The following is a 21076-nucleotide window of genomic DNA, read 5'->3' on the forward strand; positions in this document are numbered from 1 at the left end:
TCCATTTACCGCTTCTTAATTTATATTTTTATTTTTACTTCGTTCATTTGATAAGTTCTTTTACTATGTTTTAAATATACTTAATTAGTTTAACATATAGCTTACTATTTTTGTTAACTTTTACTTGTAAGTATTCAAATGTTGTATATTTATCTTTTAACACAATTTGCAACTAAATTTGCTTATGCTGAAGTTTTCGCGGAGCAACAGTTTTAAAGCAACTTTGTAGCGTGTGTACTAAAATTTATCTTCTAATTTTCTTAATTTTGCAGCACAATGCGCAAAATTTTTGACCACATAGGTCTTTTATTGTTTGTTTTTTTCTACTTTATTTTAAATTATATATATATATATATATTCTCCCTCCTTCCAGCATGTCTTCAAGTTGTAACGGTAACACACTCGGAGAGTATTCGAGAGGTCAAGGTTCGAGTATCGGCGAGGGCATTGCTCATTTTTCACGGCTCCAGCATAAAAAGAAACCTAATGATTCTACAAAGTCCTCCACGAAAATATCCTCTCCCATAGGTAGATAACCCTATAGTTCCTTTAGTTTTTTCAATTAACCTAACCTTATTTAAATGTAAGGGATTAATATAAACACTAAGCAATTATAAAAAACTGAAAACTATAAGCTATGAGATACTGATTTTTCTGAAGATATTAAATGATTTAAAAGTATTAATAAGTAAATTCAAGTAAATTTTCGTTTTACTTTTGATTAGAAAATTGAGACAAAGCACATGAGAGCAGTCTGGCTAAGGACAAGAACAGCATTGTAGGAAAGTTTTTAAAGAAACCTGTCTTGACATTTATGCTTACAATTGCAAAAGGGGGAAGAAAAGTTCCCATGCAGTACGCCTATTCTCTAAAATTTAAGCCTGTATAAAACTACCAGTGTTCAGTAGAATTAACACCTAGGTTACTTATGCTGTAATAAATGTTTGGTTTCAGTTATTTTTCTAAAACCTTTGGCTGTTGTCAAATATTATCGACCATGTTCGTAATAATTTATATTTTAATAAAATTTGTAATAAAGAAAAACTTATTTTTATTATTTACTCCTATTTTATTTTTCATTATAATAATATTAATAGAATTACGTTTATTTACTAGGTTTATTACTCGTAATAAAGCGCTTTTTAAATCATTATAGACGTCGGCAAATAACGGTGATTTTTAGTATGCGTTGGTTGAAGGAAGAACAATATGGAACAGATTAATCTGAAGTAAAAGAAAAACGTTTAATTTGCGCGATAATAATATTGATGAGCTTTTTTATACTGTAGAATTCTTCTTCTTCCTATGTACTGGTTGACTGAAGCAACAGCAACACGAACAGGCCAGTAATAATAATAATTTTAATTTAAAACAACTCTAATTCACGTAATAATAATAAGGAGCTTTTTTATGTTATAGATTTTCTTCTTCTTTTCACTTAGTGTAAGTTCGTTGAAGCAACGGCAATACGGAACATATCAATAGTATTAATAATTTAAATTAAAAACGACTTTGGTGCTACTTTGGTAGACGGTTGCACGGATTTTGGCGACTTTTTGGCGATTTGCCTTTTGGTGAGTAATACAATTTATGGTAAACCCATTGCTGGATAAGTTATTTATGGTAACCGATACTTTGTTGTCATTTTATTAAAAAAATAATGCGTTTTATTATGCATAACTTCCGTGTTTTAAATATTATTTATGGCTTCTAAATATTAAAAATCAATTTAATTTTACATTTTTATTTGAAATAAAAATTTTGTTGTTTATAATATTTTATGTTGTGGATGATGTAATCAATGACGTCACCTTACTTAAAAAGTAATTGGTTTTATTAATATCTATAAATTTAATCTAATGTTTTAAACATTATTTATGGCTGTTAAATATTAAAATAAAATTTAATTTTGCATTTGTTTTAAAAATGATTTTATTATAAATGGTTATTTAAATAATTTTAATTCTATGCGTGATGTAATCAGCTCCCTGATTGGTTACTGTATATTTGTGCATTACCGCGCCATTTTAAAATTTTATTATTCATCTCTTCGAATTCCTCGGATTTCAAATGGAATGGATATCTCCGTTTCGAAGACGAATGTTGTTATTGGTAATTACCAAGAATTATTGGTATTGGAATAAAAAAATTACCCTTTGAGACTTTATTTTGGCCAACCTGTCTTTCCTAATCAAACATTTATTTATAAATTGTTAATAGCGTTCAGAGGAAATTTTGGAGGAAACCTCGCTAATTGCTTCTTCAATGAAGTGCGAGATATTTGGATAACAGATGAAGATGGTTAAAAGATCCGATTCAATTATGATTTCGATTTTTTTTTGTGGTACTTATCAATAAACAAGAGATTAAATTACTCAAAAAAATTTAAGTACATATTTTTCTTTTATTTTATAATTGTATACTTCAATTTTTGCTAAAAAATTAATACACTATTTTCAAAAATTGCTGAGATAATTATTGTCACATATGTTTTAATGTTAATTATATTTTATATAACGTATTTTAAAGTATCTGAATTTAATAATATTCTAATTCTTTTAAATGTTGGTAGGATGGTTTTTAATTCGATATTCAATTTCAGTAATATTTTAATCTAATTTAACGTTGGCACAATGTTTTTATAGCGGTGTTTTTATTCTCTTTTTTGCTATATGAAAGTAATAATAGCCTTACTTTAGTACTTTATACTCATAGTAAATGTATTTATTTACACTTGCTTGCCATCTTAAAAAACGACATTTTCAACAAAAAATTAATCCATTACTTTTAACGATATTTATTTATTTTTTTTTTTTTTAAGTTTCGAATACTTTACTATACGTAAAAACAGCGTTTTTCAAAATGGCTGACGATTGTAAAAATCACGCCAACAATTGCGCCAACGTAAATCGCCAAAAATCCGTGCAACCGTCTACCAAAGTAGCACCACGACTTTAATTTACGTAATAATATTCATGAGGAACTATTCCATATTGTAGATTTATTGTTTTTCTTCCTAGGTATGAACTAGAAGCAACAGCAATAGGAAACAGGATAAAATAATAATAATTTTAATTTTAAACACCTTTAATTCCTGTACAGTAAAACTCCAATTATCTGAACTCCGATTATCGGAATCGCTGATGAGCCTAACTGCTTTCAGACTTTTTCAGAATCAACTGAAGAAGAAAAGGAAAAGGAGAAAAATGCAAAAGAAGCTCAAGAAAAGTAAAGAGAAGAGAGAGGAAAAGATGAGGATGAAGTGTTGTAGGATGTTCTCGGTTTCTCCACATAAACTAAATTATATCCTACAATGAACCTGGCGAATTCTTGCACAGGCATGAATAAATACCAGCACAGAAGAAAGGTGTAAATAACCATTTATTAATTCAAAATAGTTAACAGAAAGGCACTATCTTCGTGCGCTACAATGGCACCGTCATACTTGCGGTGAAATTAAAAACGTAGACTGAAATTCAAGTCAAAATCTAAAATAAGTAATGCTCGATAGCATACCTAACAAGCGTAATGATAAATCCGAAATGATCAAGAGTCTTACTAGCTAAACAACAACGAAATGTGCACTGGCTAGCGAAAACAAGCTCTGAATAAACTCAGAGATTCACCCGTTTAAATACGTACTTCACTTAACTTTAAATTTACATCCTGGCGAGAAAATGTGAGGGGAAGTTGAGAAGTTCAGTAAAGGTACCAAACATAAAATAAATTTATTATGCAAAGTAAAGGAAACCCTACAGTGTCACTTGAAGAATTAAGAAACGTTCTTTTGAAAATTCCTGGATGTTCAGAAGATAGTACTGAGGATACAACAGAATGGATGGTGTGTGATTCGTCAGGCCCTGGGTTTCAAATTCTAAATGATAATGAACTTATTGAGAGTGTGAGAGAAGATGACCTGGTGACCTTAATGTCGGAGTTGAAGTAGACAACGGGGCCATCAGCTAGTGAAAAGTTTTCCGCCTTCAAATCTGCTTTGAATTGGATGGAGCATCAGTCCGAGATACTTTGACCGAGATATTCAGCAAGCAATGACTTTCAGCACTTGTAAGTACTGAACAGTGTGCTATATAACATGTACGTAAAAGTGTTATCTTTTCATTTTAATTAAGTAAAACCTCTTTTTCTTTAAAAATAGTTTTTTTCTCCCATTTTCATCATACAGTGTATACAGTAGTTAATTAAAGTGTACATAGACCCCTTCTTCGGAAAAAATCCAATTACCCGAATTTTTGATTATCCGAGTGGGGTTCGCTTCCAATTGATTCAGATAATTTGAGTTGCACTGTAATAATAATAATACTAATAATAATGAGCTGTTTTATATTGCAGATTTCTTCTTTTTACTTCCTTGTACGAAGTAAAAAGGAAGTATTGTAATCGCGAAAAGCTTCAGGCAACATATTTCAACGAAAATATCCATTTTGACTGCTATCGAATGCAATTTAACGATGTTTCTGCGTGATATCTGTGCGTAAGGAAAGAATAAAAGACACCTTTCCTCCAAAAATATTATAAAACTGCTTTAAATTCTGAAGAGAATTTTTCGTGTCGTATGTACGTATCTTGCATAACTCAAAAATGAATAGCCTCAGAACGCTGAAATTTTGTATATAGGACCGCTATAACATGTAGATGTGCACATCGTATTTTGGTTGCAATCGGCCGCACCAAACGTATATAAATATATATCCACTCTGTTACCCGGCTCAGTGATCTCAGTATCTTTACTCTTATATATTTGTAAATTGTACATTTTTTCCTTTAAAAATGATTGAATTATGTTGTTTTTATCTTCCGGTTAAGGTTTTTATGCCTTTCGTAATTCTGGAAGAAATATTTGTACAATTATCAACAATTTAAAAGCTGTTTAAGTGCAGTTAAGTTTTAAATAGCATGGCGGACATATTTGTATACATTTGAAACAGCAGAATTGTAGATTTGTTGCCAATCTAGAGAGACTAAGCTTTGCAACAAAAAAATAGCGTCTTCATTTATTATTGCGAATTAAATCATGCTTAATCCTTTCTGGAATTTTTTCGAGGAAATAAGTGTTTAAGATTTACTTCGTAATTTTTAATGCAGATATTTTGAGTTTTTATGTATTTTTGCCTTGTCGCGAAGAGAGAGCTGAATTAATTGAATGAGAAATACTCAATCGTCTGTGAAAAACTGTTTCTTTTCTGTTTTGTTTGCTTAATTTCTTTCATACATCGTTTTAACTTTATTATAGTATTTGAATAGAACATGTGGCAACGATAATTCTTCAAATGATATAAATTTTGTGCATTCAGAGTGTCGTTATAGTAAACAAATATAGTGAATTTTAAAGAGTGCATTTATTCTGTTGTGGTTTATGCGCTGTCGACGAAGTAGATTTAATTCAGTCGAATCAATTTAAATGAAATTCAAGAAAAAATGCATATAATTTAATATTCAGTACAAGGAAGTCATGTGGTGTGCACATCAGATTTTTTTAATTTAGTATGAGCTGGTTGAAGCAAGAGCAATACGGAACACGCCAATAATGATATAATAATTTTAATTTTAAACACCTTTAATTCCCGTAATAATAATAATAATAATGAGATTTTCATATTTCAGATTTCTTCTTCTTCTCTCTTAGTGTGACTGGTTGAAGCAACAGCAATAAAGTACAGATCAGTACAAGTACTTCTTAGCAATAATAATGTAAATAAAAAACGTCTTTAATTTACGTAATAATTACGCATGCTGAACTTTTCCATATTGTGAATTTATTGTTTTTCTTTCTAAGTATTAGCTGGAAACAACAGCAATATCAAAAAGGTCAATAATAATGACAATTTTAATTTTAAACACCTTTAATTCACGCAATAATAATAATAATAATAATGAGCTTTTCATATTGCAGATTTCTTCTTCTTCTGTCTTAGTGTGACTGGTTGAAGCAACAGCAATAAGGTACAGATCAATACAAGTACTTCTTAGCAATAAATAAAAAAGTAATAGTAAATAAAAAAGTTTTTAATTTACGTAATAATTAGGCTTGCTGAACTTTTCCATATTGTAAATTTATTGTTTTTCTTTCTAATTATGAGCTGGAAACAACAGCAATATCGAAAAGGTCAATAATAATGACAATTTTAATTTTAAGTATTCACGTAATAATAATAATGATAGTAGTAAAAATAATGAGCTTTTTTTTATTGCAGATTTCTTCTTCTTCTCTTTTAGTATGAACTGGTTGAAGCAACAGCAATAATAGTAACGTAAATTAAAAACGCCTTTCATTCACGTAATAATAATGATGATGAGCTTTTTTAGATTATAAATTTCTACTTCTTCTCTCTTAGTATGGGTTGGTTGAAGTAACAGCAACACGGAACAGATCAGTACTAATAATAATAATTTAAACTAAAACGCCTTTAATTCATGTAATAATAATTATAGTAAGCATTCTAGTACTTTGCCTCTTGGATCCTCTTTATCTTTATCTCTTTATCTTTGCATTCTTTTTTGTTATTTTTCAATGACAAACAGCACCAGAAGATTTGCGGTTTCTAGCCAAAGTTTAATGACCAAAACCACCTTGTAGCAGTAAATAAATCTCACTATCGTAAATGATTATTTTTACGATACTTTGATTGTTTCTTATTCTACATCGCCTCGGGATTATTAGGTGGTAGCTAGTTAGAATTTTCTTCCTATGACTTCTGCGGTTTGCGATTATGTCTTCATATCTCCTAATCTCCTGACCTCGATCGCTAGATTCTCACCTTCCTAGTAACTGTTATCCGTTTGGAATGCAGTTATCAATCATCTGGAAGGTTTCTCGAGCTCCGATTTTTATGAGCTTCAGATTGAAATACTCTTCGGATGGAATTTATTCCCATGGGAATGAATGGGAATCGCTTATTCGAATGCACTTATGACTCCGTAAAGTGGTTTAGCTTGATAATTCTAAGGATTATTATCTTTGAAAACCTTATGAATATTTTACTAAAAGGGCATTATAGATAATTAGTTCCGTATACTGGTGAGACAAAAACAGGTAAATTTATAAATATTCCTCGCATTTCCTCCTAAACGCAGCTGTGATGTATGTGGATAGCATATTTATCGTACTGAAGTTAACATGGCTCGAATCTCTGCGACAAACACAGCTGATTTTTTTATTTTTCTGGTTCCTAAAAGCTAATAGTTTAAACACTGGTGCTGGAATTAAATCTGGACCATATGTCATCATCACATATGTTTGGTCGGCTGTGTCTCAAGCCTCGGTACTTACGTATTATCGCAACCACCTTAGTAGTAATCTCCAAATTTTCAGAAGTCGCCAAACTCTGGCAACCATGCGCATAGCAGTTCTTTAGGTTACCATTTTCACTGTAAGTAACAGTCCAAATATTCACCGAATCACCTTTTTCTTATCTAAAAAACGCCAAACTGCGCCAAAGTGGTTGCGCTAATACGTTAAGTACACAGGCCTCTTCGCAGCTGTCCATCAAGTAAGGCGAATAAAAGTTGGTTGGTTTATTTGATTATAGCAAAGCACACGAGGACTATCTGCCTAAAGGGAGGGATACATTTGCGGAGGACTTTCTAAGGGGAACTGGCTCGTATATACGTTACACATGGGAAAACTGCAAAAACAACCACCCAGCTAGCTCGTTCTCGGGATTTGAATTGAATCTCGGACCGAATTACCAGCATTCAGCGACTTTACCGCTCGGCCGCTGGTACACCAAAACGAATATAAGGAGTTATCTCATTTTCATACAGTGTAAGTGGTAAGTTACATATTTGTCTATATCTAAAAATTCGTGCGTCATTCCAGGCAAGGACACAATTAATTTCGTGTGCTTTCTAGTTCCAAGACGACTGACAGATAATAAAAAAATTGTGCATTAAAGACTTATAAACTATGTATTTGGATTATTGTGAGTTATTTGGATTATTATGCATAGTATTTGCAATGGTATACTGCGTTTAGCATTTAATAATATGAAAAAATATTAAGAAAAGTTTAAAAGAAGCATCTTCTTGGAATTACATTAATTCAAATATAAATTAATGACAGTACAGGTTTTTCGAAATTAAACGTTGATTCGTTACATCAAAGAGAATTTAAGTTTATCAAAGTTGCATACAGTAAATTCAATTTCTATTTTTTTTAAACATACAGTCTCTCCGTGCACCACAGAGGTACAACACGGTGCTTAAGAAGTAAGTTGACTAAAATATTAAATAAAACGAAGAACAGCAGTCTGGACTTCATGAAAACACATAAGTTCACTGGCCAAGTCACGCCTAACATTTTCAAATATTTATTATTCTCCCATCAATACAATTCCGAGTTCCATACTCAAGGACCCCATTCCTGATATGAATCCTCGGGGTATTTATAGGATTCCTTGCCAGTGTGGTCTTATTTACATTGGCCAAACTAAGAGAGCCTTAAAATTTCGCGTTAAGGAACATGAGGCATATGTTAGAAAAAAGGAAACACAGAAATCTTCTGTTGTCCAACATTGTTGGTCCGAAAATCACACTTTCAATTTTCCTGCTGCCAAAATTATTCAAAACACATCTTCCATTGGTGAATTGGATTTTCTAGAGGCACTTCGCATTCAAAAAAATCTTTCTGTTATAGTTAACGACAATAATTCCAATCCATCTTTGCCTTCAGCCTCTAAAAAATTATGTTTTAGTTCTGGCTTCATCAACAGATGACGCCAGTAGCTTATCTCCTGTTCAGGTTTTCTTATCTTATCTAATTATTATATCTTAGCTCGTTCATTTGCGCTTTTGCAGCTGAGGATGATGGTTCGGTAAAACCATCGAAACTAGTCCGGTGAAAATTTAAAATATAACGCTGATTTTTGTTGCTTGGCTTAAGTTAATATTTGTTCGGCGTGTTATTGTATCTTAATTTTCAAATCGTTCTGCAAGCATAATCTAGTGCCATCAAATGTAGGGCATGAAAAATCAAATATTTCACATCCTGAGGTACTCTTTTTGAATATTCGCATATATTGTTTGATCTTAGATTGAAACGAAACAGGTAACTTACAAATATACCGTGACCAGATAAAAACTGAGAAATTTTAAAATTAATAGAAAGGAAAGATTGGGAAAGCAGTCTATGGTGAATAGAAGGAAAGAACCTTTTGGTGATCTCAGCATCACAAGATGAAATATATTCCTCGTTCCCCTTAACTAAAAGATTCTTATAATGAAAGGACTTCCAATAGCTCTTCGGAATGTTAATATTGGTATCCAAGGGTAAATTTAAGGCATCTTAGCTAAGAAACCAGCTATCCGTAGAATTTCCATAGAATCTATTTGCAGGAATTTTTATTACTGTAATCATTATTTCTTATTGATTTCTCTAGTTCTAAATGTTAAGATGCTATAAAACTGTAAATTTGTAAGGTTTTAATTTAAACTATCCAAATTTCTTTTTATTTTAAGTTACCCTTTCCTGTAAACTCTTATTTCAACTTCCCTTCAGAATGAGCGTGCAATTCAGCTTTATGCTAATTTGTGATGGACCTAAGTTTTTGTATGTAAAGGTTAGTGAGAAACTTCTCAAGTGTGAGAGAGCTTTTAGTCTCAGACCACTTCGGCTCGGTGGATGTTCGCCAGACTAGTTAGTATTTAAATTCTTACGCCTTAGCGCTATTACTCTAATACTTATTGAAGTGATTTAAGTGCGCTAGTACTTAGCTAAGGCTTGCGACGCACCATAGATAAGCCAAATCTCGCGTTTAAGCTCTGAGAACAGCGACTATTTAAATTTCTACTTAAGCTTTACTTTAATTTGTTTGATTGTTCAGTTTAGACCCAAGCGCGGTCGTTATTTCTCGTTATCACTCCCGAGCTGGGAGTTGCTGTAAATAGTGATTTAAATAAAAGGGATATTTTACACTCTTCTTACGTTGTAGTTCTTCTAGCGCTCACAAGAACATAGCTGCCTTCAGTTCAGTGTTCGAGATCAGGACCTCGATACTGTCACCAATATGTTTGCCAAGAGTATGCATAGGACACATAGTCCTGACAAGTTGTTATTTTAAAATACATCAAATACAAAAAAAAAAAAAAAAAAAAAAAGTGTTTAACAAAATTTGGCGTTATTATTGCTTACAGCAAATATGCCAAATTTCGAAACGCGCCAATATATAAATTCATATATATTTTTAGAAATTTTCAATAACGAACTCTAATCTTTTTGGTGGTATGCCTAGAAATGCATGTACTTTAAGGTGGTAGTAAAAATTTTATAGTTTATAATTAAAAAAAAAAAAAAAAAAAAAATCTGAAATGTTTCAGATTTTAAATTACGTCCAAAGGGGCGTTTTTTAACATTTTGTGTGTTGCCTTTCTTTATTAAATATCATGTTCCTCGCACTTAAACCATAAGATCCAGTGCAACAGCAATATCGCAAAATAGTTTTAAAACGAGCATATCTTTAGAATTTCCGATACAGAGACTCACGCGCTGGAGATAAAAATGTTTTTTCTGCACAACGTTGCCATTGCTCGCTTTGAAATCCTTGAGTTTGTTAATCAAAAATTCGTCAAAGTTTTAAAAAATAGGAAATCGATCATAAAACAAATTTCAAATTTCAAATTTGGTCTTCCACATGCTCATATTCGTTGGAGGATTACGTTATTCAAAATTCGATGACTCTATGTACCGTTGTTTTATCACAATACGAGAAATATACATACATTTATGCAGATTTTTCATTATTTAATTTCTTCAAATATAATGCAGGACTCTAACATTTTGTGGCAACAGTTTGAAAAGTGAACCGACATTTATCCGTCCGACGCAAAATGCCAAAACGAAACTAATAGTCCTTCGGGATTCAAATCCCTTTGGACTAAAAATACTTGTTCTATTCCTTTTACTTCTTCATTTTAAAATTTAATGTAAATTTCTTATCTTATCTAATCATTATATCTTAGCTCGTTCATTCGCGCTTTTGCAGCTGAGGATAAGTCGTATTGTAATGGCCATAACCCGAGAAGGAGAAGGAAAAGCCTAGCCAGCGGAATAATTAGTCCGACGGAACAGGTGGTTTGTTGGACGGAAGGAGAAAGGAGGAACAAGAAGACGAAGGGGGTGAAGAGAACTTTGCACCCTGCTTGTCAAACGGGACGATCCGATATTTTTTTGGCGGAAGGGAGTCGCGATTTTCTTTCGTTAGGCAGAGATTGTTTTTTCTCATCCGGCGGTGACAATGCCGGACTTACCTATTCATGCTTGTACCTACAATGTATAATATTCAAGAATTGTTTTCTTATTAAAGTTTATTGTTAAACAAACTAAAAATGGATGTCATCTATGCGTCGATAGACAGAGACATGTGGGAAGCAACTGAACCCCACGCTGCGGTATAATACAACGATGCTTACCTGTCTCGGCACGACTACGACAGTCAACTACACGTATTTGAAAGTTATTGAAGTTAGGTTGAATTAATTCATTTAAGGAAAAGCTATAGTCGCTCAAATGGCACAGTGGTTACGGGTTACCACGGTACTACGGCACCAAAGGGCTCGGATTCGAATCCTCAAAAAGACATGGATGTTTGTAAATGTATAGTGTCGGTGTGGCATGGCGCCAATCCAAATATGCAGCGATCCGAAAGTCCTCTCGTATGGGAGAGGAGAGTGGTGGGAGACCCCCGGATCCCTTCCCGGGATGCTCTTCCTCAAAACTGGGGGTGAAAAATAGAAGTCCAACTTCTCTTCGAGTAGGTTCTGGCAACCATTGCTCCATGCAATATGGACACGACAACAACAAGTTAAAGCTAGGAATGCTTTCATGAAGGATTTCCCAAAAAACAACTGGCTCGCATTTATATTACGCGTAAGAACAATTCATGAAAACCGTACGCACCCAGCCTACTCACCAGAATTTTAATCTGAGTCAAACTACCAGTATTCAGCGGTTTTATTCCCTTGGTCACTGATGGGTATTTAACAGTGTGGAAACAAATTGAAAACAAATTGAACATAAAGAAGCAAAATAACAGCTTTAAAAGTCCGCTTTTAAGGGAAAATATTCTGCAAATTATCTATATCAAGCTCTTCACCATCTCTCAGTGAATTTCTTCTCTTTGTAAGTGTTGGAGTTCAAGTGAAAAATATTAAACATTCTGTAATTAAGAGATGATAACTTAGCCTGATCATCCTTAATCTGGGTCGCTGCAAACTATTTTAAAAATAATATATCATAGCGACATCAGGAATTTTGAAAATTTTTTATATTTTTTTTTCTGTGTCATCTGAAAAGATTGATACGTATTTGTAAAACAACCGACCCCCTGCTTCTACGAGGGCATGGCAAAACCTTGCACTTTGTCTTATATGTATATCAACATTCGTCAACATCCAGAAATAAACACGATTTCTTTCCCGTGATCAATCAGTTAAGTAATGTCCATCTTCTCAACAAGGATACTTTTGCAATGATGATGACTTCATCCTGGTTCTTGATCCGGCCAGAGATCCGGTACCGTGTGTACATCCTTGACACCCATCCCTATTTATTTTTAAATAAAAAAAAAAAAAAAAAAAAAAAAGTTGGAGAATCGAACATACTCAACTCCTATTGAGGAAGAAATTGTACATCCAGTGCTGCGATAAGCATGCTGTCCAGAGAGGCAAATATATTTTGAGATCAAAGGTTTTTGACGTTTGCGGAATCTTAATAGCGTTTACGGTAGCGTTTGCAGTTTTATTTTCTTCTTGCGTTTTGACTGCAGAATTCTCGTAGAAGAGAACTTGATACTATTAAGAAAGCCTTTATGAGGTGGTCTTTGTTTACAACTTTGATGTCATGTGATTCATTTTAATTGGTGGCGCAGATGTGTAATAATTACTGTTAATTGGTGGCGCAGGTGTGTAATAATTACTATTAATTGGTGGCGCAGATGTGTAATAATTACTGTTAATTGGTGGCGCAGGTGTGTAATAATTACTGTTAATTGGTGGCGCAGATGTCTAATAATTACTATTAATTGGTGGCGCAGATGTGTAATAATTACTATTAATTGGTGGCGCAGATGTCTAATAATTACTATTAATTGGTGGCGCAGATGTCTAATAATTACTATTAATTGGTGGCGCAGATGTATAATAATTACTAGTTAATTCAAATGTATTGTTGCGTGGGAATGGGTTCGCAATAGATTGAATGCATAAGTCCGATAAAAAGTTAACAAAATTTATTTTATCAAGAGAAATGTTACAAAACGCTAGAATTTTCCTCAGAGATATTCGTACAGTAACTAAGCAACTAATTAAACAACAACTGAACTGAAATTTTTCTCCCTGGCTTTTTATAGATTTCTACCAGTCACGAGATATTTCTAGCAATTTCTGCTTCTCGAGATTTCTGGAAAGCAATAAAAAGATAGAATTACGGTTACAGGCAGCATAGTGGTCACTTACATTTATTCAATTTCAATACATGTTACCGAGATATTTATTTATGCAATGTTAAATGCACGTGCTCCTATATTTTTACCCTTCTGACATAGTTTTCTATTAAAATATGCCTCCTGCTACATTGCAAGGAGAAATACAACAATTTTTAACCCGCGGGCACACGCGGCGGGTATGTCATACCCATGTGCATTTTTCTTTTTGTATATTTCTCGCCCATTATTTCATAAAAGGACGAAACTTGGTGTAGCTGAGTTCAAGATCACGTACTTAAATGGGGGAAATTCCTGAGGTGGCAAGTTCAACGGTTTTTTAGGAACAGCATTGTTCGGGCATGTCATACCCATGCGTGTACTCGCGTTTCTCAGTGAGTCACTTCTTCTCATTTTCAAGCTTTTAGTATAGGTTTTTCTTGAGTTGTAAGCATGGCGCCGTATATTCCTTACGATGAAGAGATGAAAAGATTGAGAAATCTCCTTGAAACAGTTTCTTCTGATGAGGATTCATTTAGTTAAGAAGAGGAATATGTTGATGACGAAGAATATAATAGTAATCATGATTCGCCCATAGAGAGTAGTGATTCAGATACAGAAACAGAAAATGAAACTCTAGAATGTAGCAATGAGTTTTTATGTTGGAAAAAAATGGAACAAAAATAAATTTCGGACTAATGTTAGAATTGGAGCCAAAAATATTATAACTAAACTCCCTGGAAATACAAAGTATTCTAAAAACTTCTCAACACCTTTAGATTCCTTGTCATTGCTTATCGATGAAGATATGTTAAAACATGTAGTTGACAATAAAAATATTTATATTTATTCAATACGAGAAAATTTCACTGTGAACGGGATGAGTATTTTTCTCAAAGCCTTAGGGATGCAGCTAATAGAAAATGTTTAAAATGAACGACGGCGAGCATCTGTGGTTCCTGATTCTGGACAAACACTGACCACCGATGAACATGTTAACAATGAACTGTCCCCCAAAAAACCTAAAATGATTTACAAGAGGTGTACAGAGTGCCCCAAGAAAAAGGATAGAAAGACTACTTCACAACTTCATTTGTGAAAATTGTACCAAAATATATGTATGGAACATATGACCTCATTTTGTAAACAATGTTCAAAAAATTGTAAGTAAATAATTTTTCCTCGACTTATTGTTTCCTATTTTGTCTAAAATGAAGTATTAACTTGGTTTTACATTTAATTTCTTTTAAAAAAACGATTAATTTTTTTGACAAATTTTTAATTAAAATTTTTTTTATTCGGGTATGACATACCCGGCGCGTGTTCTCGTTTTCGTCGGATCGGTGCGTGTGCTCGCGCGTTAATTGTAATTTTACTAAATTTAGCTATCTAAATACAAAATTCGTAAGAATATTAAAAGGATTTAACTCTGTCAAAAATTTAACCACAGGTTTTCAAAACTACATCAAAAAACCTTGTTTTCGAGTGAAATTGAAAGTAAACTAGCAGCATGATAAATAACAGATCACAATAAGTAAAATATTAAAAATTTGAAAAAAATAAGTAAAAGCATAAATAATTTGGAAGCAGAAAAGATCCCTTTAATTTTAAAAGTTAAGTGATTTCTCATAATACTAGCGAAACGGGATTTCATTCTAGCAACTAAAGTATTAACTTAAGTTTGGGATAGTCATTTCCACGTTTCGATTAAATCAGTTTTTAAGTTACCCTGCTCCTAGGAGGATTTGATGTCTAGCAATGTCTAGCAAGGATTTGATGTCTTATCCCAAAGATTTATAATAGAAAATTCCTTTACGTTGTAAGAGCTTTCAAAGCAGAAAACAGCAGACATCAACTACCCGCCCAGACAGTATATAGTGGCTAGGGGAAGTAAACTTCTGAGTTGGCTTCCGACACAGGTATACTTGATATATCCATGCAGAATTGGTTACCGACCAGCGGGAGTTAATGACTAGCTGCCAGGTCGCAGCCCCGGGCCGCCCCGGCAGAGCAGACGACATTTATTAAATGCAAAAAAGAAATATACATCTGCATACAAGGCACTTGAAGAAGAGTACAATCAATATATATATATATATATATATATAATTTATATATATATGTATATATATATATACCCACTACCATAAATTACTTCACCCAAGTCTTACGACTGATATTATTCAAAGCCCCCGCTGCCGCTAAGAATTTTTCGGAAACACTACACTTCTGAGTCAAACGCGAAGAAAACACTTTGCCGACTCATCAGTAGAAAGAACGTAAGTTAATTAATACTTTTTCTGGCCTTTATATCTTCATGTACATTCACTTTTCTAATTATATTTTTTATTTTTATATTATTTTTGATTTGTTTTTACAAAGTTTGTATTATTTATCTTATATTTTGTAATCTTCTAATGTTTATTTCAACTTTATACTTTGAATTCTATTTCATAATGACAATTTCCAATGTTTAATTTTTACAAATAATATTGAACTCAAATGCATAAACACGAGGGTGTCGGGGGACGGTTACTCGAGTTTTTTCGAAATTCACTGCAGAAATTGCTTTTCTCTCAAAATTGAATTGACTAAAATGCTTCATAGGAATAAGTTCTTTGACTATCAGCATTGGTTCATAATCCCTTCTATTAACGGAAGTATTTGTCCTGACTTGAATTGCCGGTTTGGCTTAGCCTTTAATGCTCGAGTAAAGACGAAACACCTTCGTATTTATTTCTTAATTATTGTTCATTGAACGGGAGTTGGTTTGTTCCCCTTGAAAAGTCAACTAATTTCCGATCAATGACAGTGATTACATGCATTTAATTTAATTCTTGCCTTTAATTTATTCCTTTTACAATTGAAATGTTGTTCTTCATGATGATTTAATTCCAGTCCCCGTTAAAACATTATTAACATTTTACTTTCAAGTTACTTCAAAACATCTTTCAAAATATAACTTACTATGGATTCACTCTTTTAAGATAATTCTACTTTTATTAAACTTAGGAGATAATATAAGCAATTAATCAATATTATTTAGTAAATAAATTATTATTAACTTACTTTGCAGCAATTGCGCAAGTAGTAGTAACTTGTTTTCGCACTAAATGAATTTAAGATCATACAACATATGTATATATATATATATATATATATATATATATATATATATATATACATATATATATATACTAAAGAAATATTGATTATATTATCTCCTAATATAAATTTAGTAGAAGTATAAAAAAACAGGGAACTCATACGTAGGAAGTTTAATTACAAAACTTGTGTTTTAAAGTAACTTGGATGTAAATTATGAAAAAACGTCTTACGAGGACTTGAATTTAAATCATGAATAACAAAATTTCAAACTTTGAAAAAGAAATTAATAATTAAAAACAAGTAATTATCGCTACTGATCGGAAATTAGTTAATTAGTTGACTTTTCATTCAGTTTCAAAGGGACATTTACTCAAGTATCTTGTAAATTTTACTACATAAATTGCTTTTCCTTCAAAATTTATAAAGAACCTTGTATTAGCGAAAATGCTTCATTCAGAATGAGTTTAGTACTCTACTTTGGTTACAAATCCCATCACTTCATGGAACTAAAATTTTGACCTAATTTAACGCTGATTTTTGTTGTTTGACTTCTAAATTAATATTTGTTGGTGAATTATTACACGCCTAATGGTGGTTCAGTGGCATCGGAAAAGAACTTGGGAATAGTTCATCGCTTTGGATTTATAGATTAAAATCTATTTGCGTGGGGGGGGGCTAACGTTGCTCCTATTCCATATGCTACTGAAGCTAATTTACAAAGTGGTAATTTGAAATTAGTGATGGAATTTTAAAAGAATTGAATATATCTACACCTCTATTCCTTTCTTCAAAGAAATCATACCTAAGAATTCTGCTTTACTTGCATAGTCTTAGAAAAGACATAGGAATAAAAATAAGCAATTATTTCTTACTCATATCCGTTGATTTATCAATCCGAAGGGAAACAAAACATGTATCTGTTAATGTCGTTATATATCTATTCTCTTATATTTTCCTTCTTTTGTTTAATCTGCGGTATTACGATGTTTCGAGATAGACGTGGATTTTTAATTGAAGAAATAATTTCAGTCTTGTTCTTAAAATTATTAAAAAATGAATTTTGCATTATCAAGTACGTTTCTTTCATAAATTCTAGATCATAAAAAGTACTTTCGTCGTTGTTGTTATTAAAATATGGCTTGTTTTGAATAATGCAGTACTCTCTGCATGTAATTTCAACATATTAAAAACATTTTTTGAGCTCTTATTGGAGTCTTAAGACCTGTAATATTTTCCCTTGTGGTGGATAATCTGGTATTTATTATGTGAAGTTAAAAACTGCCTGTCGAGATTACCCTTTTTAGGTTACCTTTTTTTAGGCTACGGAGATACTGCATATTAGCTAACAACGTTTTTCATTCATCACCAGCGGCCGAGCGGTAAAGTCGCTGAACACTGGTAGTTCGGTCCGAGGTTCGAATCCCGCGAACGGGCTGGCTTCATGGGCATTTTCGTGGTTTTCCCCATGTGTAACGTGTATACGAGCCAGTTTCCCTTAGAAAGTCCTCCACGAAGGCATCCCTCCCCTTAGGCAGATAGCCTTCGAGGCTTTGCCATAATCACACACACACACATTCATCATTGTGATATAACAATCAAGTTTCTATTCTTAGTGAAAATGATATACCTTTTTACTTCCTTGTACGAAGTAATAGAAATATTGTAATCACGAAAAATTCCGGGTACGATATTTCAACGAAAATATCCATTTTGACTGTTATCGAATGCAATTTAATGATGGTTTTGCATGACATATGTAAGTAAGGCTATAATAAAGAACTCTTTTCCACCAAACGAATAATAAAAATGATTTAAAATGGATTCAAAAGAGATTTTTTCGCAACGTCTATACGTACGTACGTACATACGTGTGTATGTATCTACCTCGCATAACTCAAAAGCGAGTAGCCTCAGAACATTGAAATTTTGTATATAGGACAGCTATATGACATAGTTGTGCACCTACCTTTTTGGTGGCAATCGGCAGCACCAAAAGTAAATAAATATACGTATATATATGTACCCATTCTGTTACTCGACTCCGGGAGCTCTTCTTTAATCTTGCACGTTGGTAGATTGCGTTTGTTGCTTCAAAAATGATTGAATTATGTTGTTTTTATCTTCTGGTTAAAGTTTTTATGCCTTTAGTTAACCTGCAATCAATATTTGTAGAATTATCAACAATTTAAGTGCGGCTAAGCCTAATTTTTTTACCATAGCAGCCGTATTTTTTTTACATTTGAAACTAAGCGGAATAGTGGATTTGTTGCCAATTTAAAGAAACTAAGCAACAACTGCTTCTTTTTTGTTTAATTTCTTTTATGCATCATTTTAGATTTATTATTTGAATAGAGGATGTGGCAACGATTAGATAATTCTTCAGATGATATAATTTTTGTGCATTCTGAGTTATAAAATGAATGAGATGTAACGCTGTTAAGTGAACCTAGCGCCAGAGTGTCGCTATGGTAAATAAATATAGTGGATTTTAAAGAGTGTATTTATTCTGTTGTGGTTTATGCGCTATCGACGAAGTAGATTTAATTCAGTTCAATAAGTTCAAGTTAAATGCATGAAAAAATACATGTAAGTTAATATTCCGTTGAAGGAAGTCATGTGATGTACAGATCAGATTTTTTTTTATTTTGTTCACTGTTGATTTTAACTGGTAATGTAGAAAAAGTATACAAGTAGTCAATTTTAATTTAAAATATAGAAAGAAGGCACTTGAACTTTGCACATTAATACCATTAAGGAAAATTAACCTTTTTTACAGAAACATTAACATGATGTAACTTCTATGATGAATATTAAACAAGGAACGTAGAAATACCAACTTATGCATTGTTACACCAAGGATTAAACGAGGATACTGTATGAAGCCAGCTAAGCAGCAAACAGGTGATAAATAAATAAAAGTTTTCTCCTCTTATTTTCTTTTGTGTTGCCTTTACCTGGGAAATTTTTGGCATATATGTGTCGTTTCAATTACGTTTATGGCTATCTAGTGCTTTTACCAATTTGTGCAGGAATGAAGTAAATGCTGCCATTCAAAAATTTCGAAACGTTTTCACTGTAACCGTAACCATGAGAGCTCTATTCCTTTAAATCATCACAATCTCGAGGCATACTTTCAAATAGCAATATCTGAAATTTCATTCCGATTTATTAAGATAGACCTCTAGGGGTTCATATATCGGAGAAGACTTTTATAACCACCCTGTATATTAGGTCGAAAACGTTTGGATGCTAACTATTTGAAATAGTGGTTTGTTCATTCACAGCCATCTACATCTGGTGTGTGATCTCTCGTGTGCTTAGGAGTCAACGTTGTTGAAATCTAATATGTCACTGATCTCGGCTCTCAATTCTGAACACCGATGACAGGTTAAGAAAATCAGCCAGTAATCTTACTTCTGTAAATCTTCCTCCAATCAAAATCTGATACTTGATCTATCGTTGTCCTGTCTTTGCTGCAGAGCGTATTAGAACTTCCCTCAAGCTAAAGCCATGACTGAATATTATTCCACTGCTTTCAGACAACTCTGCGTTAAGCCTTTTTACAACACTCGTGGATGACGCCTTACCATCGCTAATCTTGTATTAATTAACCATACTGACATTTGTGACAAATATATATTTAGGTATATTTCTTTCAAATATTTTCTCTTGCAAATAATTTGATGTCTTGAGCACTCATTTGTTGATTTACTGTTCTTCTCAATAACGCTCAAGAAAATTCTTTCAATTTGATTCAAAAAGCAATCAACTGTAAGTTTTCACTGTTGTTCGCTTTTTTGAATGCATGAACTTTAACTCAGTATAAGAATGATTAACGCTTTAATTATCACCTTTATTCAATTCTTTTATTACTTTTTATCTTATGATATCTTTATTACATTTATCTTATTCTTTTATTACTCTTTATCTTATGTTGGCTTATTCTTATTACATTTACTTATTGTTTATCTTATTCTTTTATTACTTTTATCTTGCGTTACATTATCTTTATTATATTTATCTTATTGTTTATCTTGTACTTTTATTACTTTTTAACTTAGTTAAAATAAAAAGTGATGGCAAGTGGGAAGCACTATCCTGCGTTTCTGATAGACAAATTCAAGTGGCTTTGAGATATGATTGACTTCGAGCAATCCAGTTGACTTTGAGACATTTGGTAAAGATATACAAAATTAAATTAGATTCACAAAACTTCAAAGGTTTATATGCATGCTGTTAATCTATGAAATACGTTAAGATTTTAATTAAATAGCTTTACTAGATTTCAGTTGCTGAATCAGATTAAAGTCTAGTTTTTCGAATGCACGGAATATTTTAGCATTCAATTTTGAAAATTATTGCTGGTTATAAATTTTAAAGGTATGACTATATTAACTAATAACTGAATTCATTCAAATGTATTTTGTATTTCGTATCCAAACTGCACTAAACTAATGTTGCTTTTATTTCATTCTTATCAAAGAATTCTTCTTACTTTTTTGGTTAAAATGTGTATACAAAGTTTTTATCTACAA

Source organism: Stegodyphus dumicola, chromosome 11 (assembly GCF_044657685.1).
Source record: "Stegodyphus dumicola isolate Sdum_Otavi_A_Nest chromosome 11, ASM4465768v1".
NCBI classification, from domain to species: domain Eukaryota; kingdom Metazoa; phylum Arthropoda; class Arachnida; order Araneae; family Eresidae; genus Stegodyphus; species Stegodyphus dumicola.